General features: G+C 47.0%; 1 protein-coding gene across 2 annotated transcripts in view; it reads left to right on the top strand.

Annotated features, from left to right (window-relative positions):
• Positions 1-374: 374 nt before the first annotated feature.
• PLD2 (phospholipase D2) overlaps positions 375-14,665 on the top strand; it is a 215,903-nt gene continuing 201,612 nt past the window's right edge. For both annotated transcript variants that reach the window (XM_030187610.1, XM_030187611.1), the window contains exon 1: positions 375-704. The gene's annotated coding sequence lies outside the window, so the exon portion shown is untranslated. The remainder of the gene's footprint in view (positions 705-14,665) is intronic.

Genomic DNA, 14,665 nt, shown 5'->3' with positions numbered 1-14,665 from the left:
GCAGCTTTCTTTTCCATTGGGCGGGGTTTTTTCCCTCGCTGGCTGCGGTTTTTCGCCCCGCGGGGGCGTGGTTACTGACATCGGGGGTGGAGCTGTTGACATCAGGGGTGGAGCTGATGACGGCGGGGGTGGGGTGTGCGGTTTTTGGGCATTTTTAGAGGCAGGTTTGCGTCGGAAAAATTATTTAAATCTGGCAACCCCTAGGCAGGGCAAGGGCCCCCCCTGAACTGGTCTGCACAGGGCCCCGCAATTGTTAAGATCGGCACTATCAGTGGCAGTGGGCAGCAATTCAGGCACTCTGCTTGTGACAACCCCCGAGTCTTTCTCTCTGAAGTAACTTCCCGTTTCCGCGTAGGCAGGAGGAAGCATCTGGGATTGGAGCAAGCGCTCCTCAGTACTCCGTGGCTGACCTTTTGATGTCTCTTTCAGTGTTGCTATTCTATGATTTCTCCCTTTCAGCTTTGTCTCTCTTTGATGCTTCAGTCTTGGAGCGCAGCCTGTGTGTGTTGGGAGGGATTTGCCATTCACCTCACATTTGGCTCTTCGCCCTGGGCAGAGCCTGAGAAGGGAGGGTACTTGGCAGTGTAGGAAACAATATCTCAGTCTGCGGAGTTCAGCAGGGAATGCCTGAATGGAAGAACCTCGCCAGCACGAACTGAAAGCAGGAAGCTCAATGGCAGACCACAGAGGAACAATGCAGTAATGTATGAGAATTTCTGGGTATATATCTACTCTGCTGTTTACACTTTGCCATCCCCGTCTCTCTTTTTCTCCTTCCTTTTGTCACGGTATGTATATTTTCCTTTTTATTGGTGTCACACTCCGGTTCCTTCTCAGTTTCTCCCAGATCTGTGGCAGATTGTGAAGCAAGAAACTTTTCTGGACTAACAATTTAGCCATGTGTTGCTGAAGTATGTGAAAAGAAAGTAATATAAAGTACAGATGAGAAATAGTTCTCTAGCTCTTTCCATCTGTCCGTGCCTTGATTTGTGTGACTCTGTTTGTCCTTTTCTCCTGCCCCTCTTTGGCTTTTCCGGGCCCTAGTGGTGCTCTCCTGTTTCAGATTATTGCTGACTCACAGCACTTTGTATCCATGGGAGACAGCCTGGGATCTTCAGCACTGCAGAGAGCAAGCAAGCAACTTCTGTCCCCACCCAGAGACAGAGGAAGTGAAGCAGCCTCCATTAGTTTATCCTTCTCTGAATCATCTATAGCTCTCTGGAAGGAGAAATTAACTTGGCTGTAACAGTAACTACAGGACATATCACTCTGTATGCCTAGTAGGCATCTAATCCAGAGTTTTGCATGTTCAGCAGATTATAAATAATATATGTTGTGACACTTCACTTATTGCACAGATGCTGAGATACAGCAGCTCATCTATGTAAATAAAGTGTGTGTGTGTGTGTGTGTGTGTGTGTGTGTGGGGGGGGGGGGGGGGGGTTGGCAGTATTCACCCAGGGCTAGAGGGTTTAAGGTTCCAGGGGAGATCCGGGAAATTATAGACCGGTGAGTCTGACATCGATGCCGGGGAAAATGGTAGAGGCTATTATTAAAAACAAAATTACAGAGCACATCCAAGGACATGGATTACTGAGACCGAGTCAGCACGGCTTTTGTGTGGGGAAATCTTGCCTGACCAATTTACTTCAATTCTTTGAAGGAGTACACAAATGTGGACAAAGGGGAGCCGGTTGATATTGTATATCTGGATTTTCAAAAGGCGTTTGACAAGGTACCTCATGAAAGGCTACAGAGGAAATTGGAGGGTCATGGGATAGGAGGGAAAGTCCTATTGTGGATTAAAAACTGGTTGAAGGATAGGAAACAGAGAGTGGGGTTAAATGGGCAGTATTCACAATGGAGAAGGGTAGTTAGTGGGGTTCCTCAGGGGTCTGTGCTAGGACCGCTGCTTTTTAATATAATTATAAATGATTTAGAGATGGGAGTAACTAGTGAGGTAATTAAATTTGCTGATGACACAAAGTTATTCAAAGTCGTTAACTCGCGACAGGATTGTGAAAAATTAGAGAAGGACCTTACGAGACTGGGAGACTGGGCGGCTAGATGGCAGATGTCATTTAATGTGAACAAGTGCAAGGTGATGCATGTGGGAAAAAAGAACCCGAATTATAGCTACGTCATGCAAGGTTCCACGTTAGGAGTTATGGACCAAGAACGGGATCTGGATGTCGTCGTCGGTAATACACTGAAACCTTCTGCTCAGTGTGCTGCTGTGGCTCGGGAAGCGAATAGAATGTTGGGTATTATTAGGAAAGGTATGGCAAACAGGTGTGAGGATGTTATAATGCCGTTATAGCGCTCCATGGTGCGACCGCACCTTGAGTATTGTGTTCAATTCTGGTCACCGCATCTCAAGAAAGATATAGTGGAATTGGAAAAGGTGCAGCGAAGGGCGACTAAAATGATAGCGGGGATGGGACGACTTCCCTATGAAGAAAGACTAAGGAGGCTAGGGCTTTTCAGCTTGGAGAAGAGATGACTGAGGGGAGACATGATAGAGGTATATAAAATAATGAGTGGAGTGGAACAGGTGGATGTGAAGCATCTGTTCACGCTTTCCAAAAATACTAGGACTAGGGGGCATGCGATGAAACTACAGTGCAGTAAATTTAAAACAAATCGGAGTAATTTTTCTTCACCCAATGCGTAATTAAACTCTGGAATTCATTGCCAGAGAACGTGGTGAAGGCAGTTAGCTTTGCAGAGTTTAAAAAGGTGTTAGACGGTTTCCTGAAGGACAAGTCCATAAACCGCTACTAAATGGACTTGGGAAAATCCACAATTCCAGGAATAATATGTATAGAATGTTTGTACATTTGGAAAGCTTGCCAGGTGCCCTTGGCCTGGATTGGCCGCTGTCGTGGACAGGATGCTGGGCTCGATGGGCCCTTGGTCTTTTCCCAGTGTGGCATTACTTATGTACTTATATGTTGTAGATAGTTGGCTGGGTTTGCATTGAATATGCTCATGAGATTGTGGTACCCTCGGCCAACTTTGGCACCCTCATTTTGGGGTCAGTCTTGCAGTATGAACTACGCAGATGTCAGCAGGGCTGGCTCAATTATTAGGCAGGACTGGGTAGTCACCTAGAGCAGCAGAATTTGGTGCATGCCAAAAAACACCTACACTCAAAACAATATAAAAAACCAATAGGTCCTTACAACCACAGGTACTTTTACCAGCAGGAAAGGTGGGAAGTTTTCAAATAGCCCATTTACCCAGATTATTCTGTGTGGGTTGGTTTTGGGGTGATCGTGATTGTTGTTGTGGGGATAAGGGGAGGGGCAAAGGTTCTAAAAGTTAATGGGAGGGCACAAGGCCGAAGACATGCCTAGGGCACCTAATGACATTGCACCAGCCCTGGATGTCAGGGCTCACACCATAAGAATGGTCCCACACTAGAAGCAGGGGGCTTGGTTTCTTCCACTTTGGGTTCAGGCATCCTTCAAATTTCGGGCACCAGATTTATGGCTGGTGGGGATACTCAATCTCGACCAGCCAAGAGATTCGCAGTGGAGCCCCCTGCACATGCTGTCTGAGTAGCAGAAAGTTGGTGGGGTGCTCCGTTCACTTGATGGAGGCACTTCCACACATGGTCAGTTCATGCATTAAACTGGATGGGAGAGGGCAAGAGGAGAGATGCTCGATGAGAGCGGGGGCAAGGGAAAAATTCTGGATGGGGAGAGAGAAGGCAAGAGGAGAAATGCTGGATGGGAAGAGAAAGTGAAGGGGGAAAATACTGTATGGGGAGAAATGCTGGATGGGAGACAAGGGGAGAGATACTGGATGGGCAGAGAGGAGGAAAGGGGAGATGCTGAATGGGAGAAATGGAGCAATGGGTTAGAGACCTCAAATTTTGGGAAACTTAGTTTAACACCTGACTTGTGCAACAGATAAAATTTGAACAAAATTGGAGACATGATGGTGGGAACTTTTTTAAATTTTAGACCATTTGGCATGGAATGACCCAAAGGGAGAGATATCAGATGGGAGAGAGGGGCAAGGGGAGATGCTGGATGGGGAGAGAGCATGAGGCAAGGGGAGATGCTGAATGGAGAAAAGGGGCAAGGGGAGAGATGCCAGATGGGGTGAGAGAGGACAAAAGGAGAGATGCCGGATGGGAAGGGAAGGGAAATGGGACTGATCACCTTTCTGAGGTTTTTGCAACTACATTCAAAGCGGTTTACATATATTCAGGTACTTATTTTGTACCAGGGGCAATGGATGGTTGTGACTTGCCCAGAGTCACAAGGAGCTGCAGTGGGAATCGAACTCAGTTCCCCAGGGTCAAACTCCACTGCATGGGTGGGTGGGAGAGGTGGAGGCTAGGAGAGATGCTGAATGGGAGAGAAGGTGGAAGAAGTGAGATGCCAGTTGGAGAGAGAGGGGGCAATGGGAAAGATGCCGTATGGGGTGAGAGAGTGGAAAGGGAGAGAAAACAGATGAGGAGAAGGTGGCAAAGGGAGAGATGCTGGATGGGAGACAGGGGCAATGGGAGAGATGCTGGATGGGGAGAGAGGAGGAGCCAAGGGGGGGGGGGTGCTGAATTTGAGTGAATGGGCAAGGGGAGAGGGGACAAGGGGAGAGATGAAAGATGGGGAAATAGGGGGCAAGGGGAGAGAAGCTGGATGGGGAGAGAGGAGGCAAAGGGAGAGATGGCAGATGGGGACAGAGGGGACAAGGGGATTGATGCTGGATGGGTAGAGAGGGGGCAAAGAAAGAGATGCCTAATGGGGAGGGCGCAGATCCTGGATGGGGTTAGAGAGGGCAAAGGGAGAGTTTCCGGATCAGGAGAGAGGGGGCAAGGGGAGAGATGCCAGATGGGGAGAGAGAGGGCAAAGGGAATAATGTCTAATGGGGTGAGAGGGGTCATAGGGAGAGATGTCGGATAAGGAGAGATGCCAGATGGGGAAACGGGCAAAGGGAGAGATGCTGGATGGGTAGAGATTTCGGATGGAGAACGAGAGTGCAAAGGGAGAGATGCTTGGTGGGGAGAGAGGGGGCAAGGGGAGAGTTGCCTAAGGTGGAGGGGGCAAGGAGAGAGCTGCCAAATTAGGAGTTGGGGCAAGGGGAGAGATTCCGGTTGTGGAGTGACATGGGTAGGGAGAGAGATGCTGGATGGAAGAGAGGGGCAAGGGGCGAGATGCCTAATGGGAGTGAGGAGGCAAGGGTAGAGATGTCAGATACAGAGAGATGGGCAAGGGGAGAGATGCTGATTAGGAGTGAGGGGGCAAGTTGAGAGATACCAGATGGGGAGAGAGGGGACATGGGGAGAAATGCGAGATGGGAAGAGAGGGGGCAAGGTGAGAGATGCCAGATGGGGAGTGCATGAGCTAGTGAAGAAATGCTGGATGGAAAGTGAGGGGTCAAGTGCAGAAATACTGAATGGAAGTGTTGAGAAAGAAAGGGCAAATCCTGGATGGAAATGGGGAGGAGAAAGAGGAGGAAATACTGGTTGGGAGTGGGGATGAGAGGGGTGGAAATGCTGGATGGATATGTGGATGAGAAAGAGGGGAAATGCTGGATGGGAGAGGAGAGAGAGGGGCAAATGTCGGATGGATATGGGGAGGGGAGGAGGGGCAATACTGAGAGATGGGGAAGCTGTCAAAAGAGGGATATTGAAAAGTGGATAGTAAGAAAGAATTAAATATGGACAGAAGCAGAAAAATAAAATACAAATCTGAAAAAAAGGAGGAGAGAAAATGACAAACAAGCAGAAAATCCTGACAATAGAGTTAACAGAAGACAAGGAAAGTAGAAATCAGAAACCTGGACCAACACAATTGAAAAAAAGTATGTGGCCAGACAGCAATGGTAGAAAAAAGAATTGTATTTTTAGTTTAAGATAAAAGTAGTGTGGTTGCTGTATTAATTATTTGTTCTATTTGTAGTTGTTAATTTGTTATGTAGTGAATGGAATATGTCAGATTTTGAAATTTACGACTGCAATCTTTATAGCAGTACAAGGGGAAAATATTTTTGTTTTTCTGGTGTTACCCTGCATGCTAGAGTCTGGTTTTGGGGGGTTTCAGCTGAATTTTTGTCTACATATTTTATTAGTTTATGGTCATTCTTAGGGTCTTTTGTTGGACCTAGGTAAAACAGATGTGGCTACTGTAGGGGTGGAGCTATAGTGACTCCGCCCTTAAGGTTGGCCCTGTATGAGTACCGGTGCCTTTTTTCCTACAAAAATGCACTATCTATATCTGTCGTTGATCCTTTTCCATTTGCCTTTTTAACCTACCTGTAGCTGTAGCAAGATATTCTCCGAGGACAAGCAGGCTGCAATATACTCATAAGTGGGTCGATGTCCGCGTTGGCCCGAGAACCGGCATTTGCCATACCAAAACCAAAAATTTTTGCTAGTGCTCCCGCCCACCACACAAGCGTGTACCTCAGTTTCTTTTTTTCCGCAACGAGGTGCGGCAGTTTCCTCCTGTGCTCCTTGTTTTGGCCTGGGAAAAGAGTCTTATTTTCCAGTGAATTTTTGCGTCTGTTTTCCTCTTTTGTTTAGTTTGTTTAAAAAAAAAAAAAAAGAGAGAGAGGATTCCTTTTAAAAAAATCCTCAGTTTCTTTTTTCCTAGTTCTAAGTTTTCTTTCTTTTTCGACGCGCGGTCAGGTTTCTTCCTCTTTTTTGTGCCCTTTTTTACTGGCACAATCGAGTCCTTTGATTTCGCCTGAGCTGTTTTTCCTTCCATGTCATCGAAGACACCCAGCGGCTTCAAACATTGTACTCGGTGCAACCGGACCATCTCAGGTACCGATACCCATTCTTAGTGTATCCAGTGCCTTGGGCCCGACCACAGCCCAGCTACTTGTGCTCTGTGTCTTTGTATGAAGAAGCGGACCCAAGTAGCTCGAGAAGCCCAATGTGAGAAACGTTTTGGGGCTTGGTCCAGTCCTTCGGCATCAGTACCGAGGATGGCGACGTCGATATCGAGGGACACTTTGTTGTCAGGAGCAGGGCTGCTGTGAGACCAGGACACGCTGGGAATTAGTGAGGTGTCGAGTGGGTCTCCACCTGTCTCGAGGCCTCCTGCTGTGCAGGCCCGCTGGGACCGACCATCGTCTGACCCGACCCCGAGGAGACGTGAGGATTCCACGTCATCCTCGTCGGCACCGAGGAGTCTAGGTGACGGGCATCGAGCAAAGGCTAGAGCTACTAGGGTTCACAATAAATTACTCCAAGTGGGGTCTGTTACACTTTGCACGGGAGCGGTTGCTAACTGCTCTGCTCCCGGCACCTCTTCACAAATCCCAAGTGAAAACCCTTCCAAAGTTGACGAATTAACCAGGTTTAATACCGGCGAATCAGTGGAACAGCTTGCGACCTGTGTCTGAGGGGTCAACAGAGAACCATGGCAGCAAAATCCGTGAGAAAAGAAAAAGAAAAGAATCGGCTGCTCAAAGACAAGATGGCGGCCCCAACTAGTCCCGCGAACTCTTCGGTGGGATCCACATGGGCAGCAGAGATAGTAAATGAAGTGACTAGTGCAATGGAGGCGATCTTGAATAAAAAATTAAGCTCCCTGGACTCTAAGTTGGAGCGACTCCAAAATAATGTAGAACAATTAAGCCAAGACTTAGTGGGCTTCCAGGAGCGCACAGGGGACTTGGAAGACAGAGTTATTACTGTGGAGAAGGGGCAAGCCAAGCTACAAAAGTTGCTGGACTCATACACTGAGAAACTTGACGACCTAGAGAATAGACCCCGGCGCAATAATTTGCGATTTGTGGGGTTGCCGGAGGAGTTAGGAGATAGAGACTTGAGAAGCTTTTTGGAACCCTGGCTAATGAAAGAACTGGAGCTCCCTGCCTCGCTGGGTTCATTGCAGATAGATAGAGCACACCGAGTGGGACTCAAACAACCCGGTTCTGCTAGACCATGAGTGGTGATCTGTTGCCTACTAAACTTTAATCACAAAACAGCAATACTTCAGGCTCTCAGGCGAGGAAAGGAACTTGGATATGCAAACCAAAAAATCCTTTGCTTTCAGGATTACTCGGCGGTGGTAGTGGCACAGAGACGGAGCTTCTCACCCATATGGTGACCCGCAAGATCAAGTTTGCGCTCCTTTATCCGGCTAAATTGAGGATTACCTACCAGGCTACTACAAACACCTGTACATCAGTGGAAGAAGCACAGGCATTTATGAGTCAGCTGGGTTCTATGAGTCCTCCTGGAGAACACGCGGACGGGTGATTCAAGTGGAGCTGTGGATTAATTCTACTTATGGAGTTATTAACAGCGCTTGATATGCTGCTTAAACAGAACAGAGTTTGAGGGTTGTATTGTAATTCAACCTAGGCAGTTGTGGGAAAATGAGGTTTTTTTTTTTCCTCTCTTCCCTGTGTGAGAGGAATAGGTTATGTACGGATGTGCCATAAATGGGGTCTGGGGTGGCCTTGATAGCATGTTATAAATTGAGAGTCGGGGATTTCCCGCCCTATTTGGTGTCAATGGCAAAATATGGACTGAGAAGCTGTTAAAGCGGCCTGCATACAGGCTTGGACTTGCCTTTTGTCTGGCTGATAAACAGGGTATGCCGGACTGTTACAGTATTGGGTGGGAATTGCTCGCCCTCCGACAATTGAGATCATTTTTTTCCCCTGTGAGACATGAATGATCATATGGTTGGTGTATCTGGTTTATGGGGTTTTACGAATGCTTGGAGGAGACTGGGTGGGTTTGATAGGGTAAGCAAATTAAGGGTTCTTAATTCTGGATCTGTAATTGTTTGTTGTTACAGGGATGTGAGGTGGGGGCATTGAGTGTGACCTGTCCCTTAGGGAACTGTTTTCGGGCATTAGGGGGGGTAGGAGGGCACCGAAGAGGGGAGGGTTGGGAGGGAGGGTAGGGATCTGAGAGGGATTGTTAGTAGGGGGTTGTACTCAAGGGGGTACGAATCGCAGTGTTATTACAAAGACCAGTGATGTGGTGAGGATGCCTTTGTGAGTTTTCTTTTGGGGAGCTGAGTGCATGTTGGGGAGAGGCTTTAGTCTGGGAGGGCCTCGTTCATTGGATAGCTGTTTCCTTTGGCAGATAGGGCGCCACCACATTCCTTGATATGGTTAAGATAGTCACTTGGAATGTGGGAGGTATTCTCCCAAAAAGCAATCAAAGATTCTGCACTACTTACAGCGCATTCACGCGGACATAGCTTTATTGCAAGAAACACATCTTTCTGATGTAGAACATGACAAATTAGTGAAATGGTGGGTGGGGGTGTGGCTTCCCCTGCAGTGGGCAAGAAAGGTGAAGTGGCCATCCTTATCAGGAAGGGTTTGATAACTCAATTAAGTAACATTGTCAAAGATCCCGAGGGTCGTTTTATTTTTTGTAAGGCTATAATAGCTAGGTAGGGAGTACTTTTAGGTAGTATTTATGCCCCCAATCAATTGGATAACAATTTTTATAAGCGTATAGTAGAGATTTTGGTGGAGGGAGACTTCTCTACCCTTAATTGTGTGTTTGTGTGGGGGGGGGGGGGGACTTCAGTATGACTTGGGACCCTCAGAGTGATAAATCCCACCCACCTTCCATGGCAAAGGCTTGGTCAGCAAGAGGCCTGCTGAAGTTTTGCTCCCTTTTGGACCTTTTAGATGTGTGGCGTGTTTTACACCCGGCAGGCAGAGATTACACACATCTGTCGAGGGTGCACGGTACTGAATCCCGAATAGACTATCTGCTGGTTTCTCGTTCACTTTTTGCGGACATAGGTGACGCTCAGATTGGCCCTTATGTAATCTTGGATCACACCGCGGTTTGGTTGCTATGGCACCCGAGGGGCTCGAGGGAGATGTCTAGGTAATGGTCCTTTCCTAGCTTTCTTTACCGGGACAAGAAATTTTGGGAAAGTTTGCTAGCAAGTTGGACAGAATATAAACATTTCAATGAGGGGACAGTGCCAGACGCCACTATTATTTGGGAGGCAGCAAAGGCGGTGTTAAGAGGAGAGATTATAAGCTACTCCAGCCACTTTAAGAAAGCTAGGGACAGGGAAATACTGAGACTGGAGAAACAAGTGGGTCTTCTAAGAAGACGGCTAGGTGCACAACCAAGTGCCCGCACGAAACAGGAGCTATTATCGGTGCAGACTGCCCTTAATTCTTTACTACACGAGAGAGCAGTTAAATCACAGACCTTTTATAAATATCAATTATATAAACACAGTAATAAAGGGGGCAAGCTGTTAGCTAGGCTGATAGTGTGGAAGCAGGCCTCTAGAATTATTGTTTCTATAAGAGATCGTTCTGGGAAAATGATTCATACAGATGCAGGAATCCGGGATACTTTTAAGTCCTTTTATCAAACTCTGTATAGAGCTGAGGAGTCTGATGGTCTTCCGGGTAATTTGTACCTGGATGGACAGGAGATTCCAAGGCTGACTCAAGCAGAACGGGACGCTTTGAATGCTCCTATCAGCCCGGACGAAGTTAGTTGGGCGATAGGTAACAGTCAACTAGGCAAGGCCCCGGGGCCTGATGGCCTTTGAGATGAATTTTACAAGATCCTGAGAGAGGCTATTGTCCCATCTGGAGGTGTTCAATGCTTAGATTGAGGCGGGGACACTACCAAGTCAGTTGAACCTAGCTCAGATTATAATGCTCCCAAAGCCAAACCGTGATTCAACTTTGCCAGAGTCATATGGACCCATTTCCTTTTTGAACATGGAAGTTAAATGTTTTGCAAAAATCCTGGCTAATAGAACGGGTCGAATCTTGCCAAGGATCATCCATGATGCACAAGTGGGATTCGTTCAGGGTCGATGTGTAGCAAAAAATCTTCGGTGTCTACTGGCCTCTTTGGAATGCATGGGCAGATCTCGGGAGACTTCTTTAATTGTTAGTTTTGATGCCAAGAAGGCTTTCGATCGTGTCCAGTGAGATTTCTTGTTTGCAACCCTGGAGGCCTATGGTTTTGAGGGTTGGTTTGTGGAAGCGGTCAAGACCATGTATACTTCTTCACGAGCTAGGGTTATGGTAAACGCTCAGGCATCAGATGAATTTGAGATCGGCCGTGGGACTCGTCAGGGATGCCCCTTATCGCCATTTCTGTTTGTCCTGTACCTTGATCCTTTGGTACGGGATATCTCTGTGAACCCTGCAATACATGGGGTTGGGATGGGGAGGGGCAGTTTTAAATTGGCTGCATTTGCTGATGATCTCCTGGTAATGCTTACGGACCCTCGGGACTCGTTGCGAGCTTTGTTAGAGGTTTTGAAGGCATTTGGTGATTATGTGGGTTTTCGCTTAAATCTAGATAAATCTGAGGCTTTGGCCTCCTCACCGGAAGTCTGTCTCTCTTGGCAGGGGAAGTTTCCCCTCCAGTGGGCGGAACACTCACTTAGGTACTTGGGGGTTCTTCTTACAACTGAGGTTGGAGATTTGTATCTTTTTAATATTAAACAAATGTTGGTCCAGACTGAGCAGCAACTGGATAAATGGCAGGTATTGCCAGTACCGTTGATTGGGCATATATGTCTTGTTAGAATGGTGATACTTCCTAGATGGCTATACCCAGTGGTGTGCTGGTAAACGTTTAACAACAGGCTCTCTCCCTGGTCCACCTCTGCGCCCCCCCCAAATTGCAGAGCTGGCTATAGCCGGGGAGCGAGCCTGGGGGGGGGGGGGGTCAATGCATTACTCCAGGGAAAAAAATGTAATGATCCCAGGTTCCAATCTAATTCATGTTTAATGTGGGATAAAATGACATAAATAAGTAAATAAATAAATATAAACTTTTAATGTTGAGCACCTGATTCTCAAAGTGGACATATTCCAAACACTATAATGAAAATAAAAGGATTTTTTTTTCTACCTTTGTTGTCTGGTGACTTTGTTTTTCTGATCATGCTGGCCCAGTATCCGATTCTGTTGCTATCTGTCCTCTTAACTCCGTTTCCAGGGCTTCCTTTCCATTTATTTCTTTACTTTCTGCCTTTCTTCTTCATTTCTTGTCTTACATCTGTAAGTAAAAGCTGGATCCTCCAGATTTGACTGTCCAGTTGATCCAGCTTCTGCCTATTTTCTTCATCCATGTGCAGTTTTAGTCCTCTCTTCCTTTTCCCTCATCTCATCTCCTTCCTCACTCTTCCCTTCCCTCCATCTATGTCCAGCATTTCTTCTCCCTTCCCTCTCCTCCATCTATGTCCAGCAACTGTCCTCTCCCCTGCCCCCCTCCAGCCATCCATACCCACCCAGCAATTCTCTCCTCTGCCCCCCCCAGCCATCCATACCCACCCAGCGATTCTCTCCTCTCTCCCCCCTCCCTGCCAGTAGCCCACATTTCCTGCCTTCTTCCAGCCCCCCCGCTCCCCAGGTCGTCCATCATCTCCTGCCTGCTAGCTCCCCGATAGCCCTTGTTTCCTTCCTGCCGCCGCCCTGCCTTTAAATATTACTACTACTAATCATTTCTATAGCGCTACTAGACATACACAGCACTGTACACATTATATGCAGGTACTTTGTCCCTAGAGGGCTCATAATCTAAGGGGGGGGGGGTTCTACCTGGGCAATGGAGGATTAAGTGACTTGCCCAAGGTCACAAGGCACTGAAGTGGGAATTGAACCCTGGTTGCCAGGGTCAAAGTCCGCTGCACTAACCATTAGGCTAGTCCTCCAAATGAAAACTACAATTCTATGCATGAAATGAAGAAAATACCAGGACTCGATCAGTCCCTTCATGATGACCTGGGATGAGATGATGACCCAAATATCTCATTCAAATTATGGAACCAGGACTCTAGGACTTCTGTTTCTGTGATGGTTGCACTGAGAGTCAGCTTCTTCATTATCTTTGCCTCCAACTGGCATTAGCCACAGTGGCATAACCCTAAGACTATCAGGCACATGGACACAGCTGTTCTGAGACTCCTCGTTCACATCAACTTCATTTACTGACTAGAAGCACTCTTACACAGTCTCAGGTACTGCAAAGAGAAAACAGCACACAGTGCTCAAGATGTGTTCTCTCTCTACCACATTGTGCTTTCCCATTTTTTTCTTTCTTGGTTTCCTTCCACTAGATCACTGCCAGGTGTTTCTGAGCCTCTTCCCTTCCCATGTCCCACCTCTGCAACATGCTCTCATCTGAAATGCAAGCAACTGCTTTCCAGTCCTCAGTCTGATCTGAGCTAACATTATACATAATTTGCCTAGTTCTCCAATTCTTTTATCCACTGCATCTCCTTTCCTTTGCTCAATTTTGTCCTGCAGCTAGGATTTTATGACTGTATCTCATAATAAGATGCCCCAAGCAGGGCACCATAAAAAAAAACAAAAACTAAAATTATTTCATTCTGGCCTTTGTAACCCAGTAGTGGCCAATCCAGGTCACAAATAGTACCTGGCAGAAACTCAATTAGTAGCACCATTCCATGCTACCAATCTCGGAGCAAGCACCTCCTATAATAACCCTAACCACTCCCTTCCTTCTTCTTTCTTCCCTCACTTAATTTCTACACAATCCTCAAGACCCTTCACTGGCTCCCTATCCGTTTTCGCATCCTGTTCAAACATAAGTACATAAGTACATAAGTAGTGCCATACTGGGAAAGACCAAAGGTCCATCTAGCCCAGCATCCTGTCACCGACAGTGGCCAATCCAGGTCAAGGGCACCTGGCACGCTCCCCAAACGTAAAAACATTCCAGACAAGTTATACCTAAAAATGAGGAATTTTTCCAGTCCATTTAATAGCGGTCTATGGACTTGTCCTTTAGGAATCTATCTAACCCCTTTTTAAACTCCGTCAAGCTAACCGCCCGTACCACGTTCTCCGGCAATGAATTCCAGAGTCTAATTACACGTTGGGTGAAGAAAAATTTTCTCCGATTCGTTTTAAATTTACCACACTGTAGCTTCAACTCATGCCCTCTAGTCCTAGTATTTTTGGATAGCGTGAACAGTCGCTTCACATCCACCCGATCCATTCCACTCATTATTTTATACACTTCTATCATATCTCCCCTCAGCCGTCTCTTCTCCAAGCTGAAAAGCCCTAGCCTTCTCAGCCTCTCTTCATAGGAAAGTCGTCCCATCCCCACTATCATTTTCGTCGCCCTTTGCTGTACCTTTTCCAATTCTACTATATCTTTTTTGAGATACGGAGACCAGTACTGAACACAATACTCCAGGTGCGGTCGCACCATGGAGCGATACAACGGCATTATAACATCCGCACACCTGGACTCCATACCCTTCTTAATAACACCCAACATTCTATTCGCTTTCCTAGCCGCAGCAGCACACTGAGCAGAAGGTTTCAGCGTATCATCGACGACGACACCCAGATCCCTTTCTTGATCCGTAACTCCTAACGCGGAACCTTGCAAGACGTAGCTATAATTCGGGTTCCTCTTACCCACATGCATCACTTTGCACTTGTCAACATTGAACTTCATCTGCCACTTGCACGCCCATTCTCCCAGTCTCGCAAGGTCCTCCTGTAATCGTTCACATTCCTCCTGCGACTTGACGACCCTGAATAATTTTGTGTCATCGGCGAATTTAATTACCTCACTAGTTATTCCCATCTCTAGGTCATTTATAAATACATTAAAAAGCAACGGACCCAGCACAGACCCCTGCGGGACCCCACTAACTACCCTCCTCCACTGAGAATACTGGCCACGCAATCC

This window comes from Microcaecilia unicolor, chromosome 14 (assembly GCF_901765095.1).
Source record: "Microcaecilia unicolor chromosome 14, aMicUni1.1, whole genome shotgun sequence".
Taxonomy (NCBI): Eukaryota; Metazoa; Chordata; class Amphibia; order Gymnophiona; family Siphonopidae; genus Microcaecilia; species Microcaecilia unicolor.
Note: the sequence above shows the minus strand (reverse complement) of the source record. Positions and strands in the feature narration are given on the sequence as shown.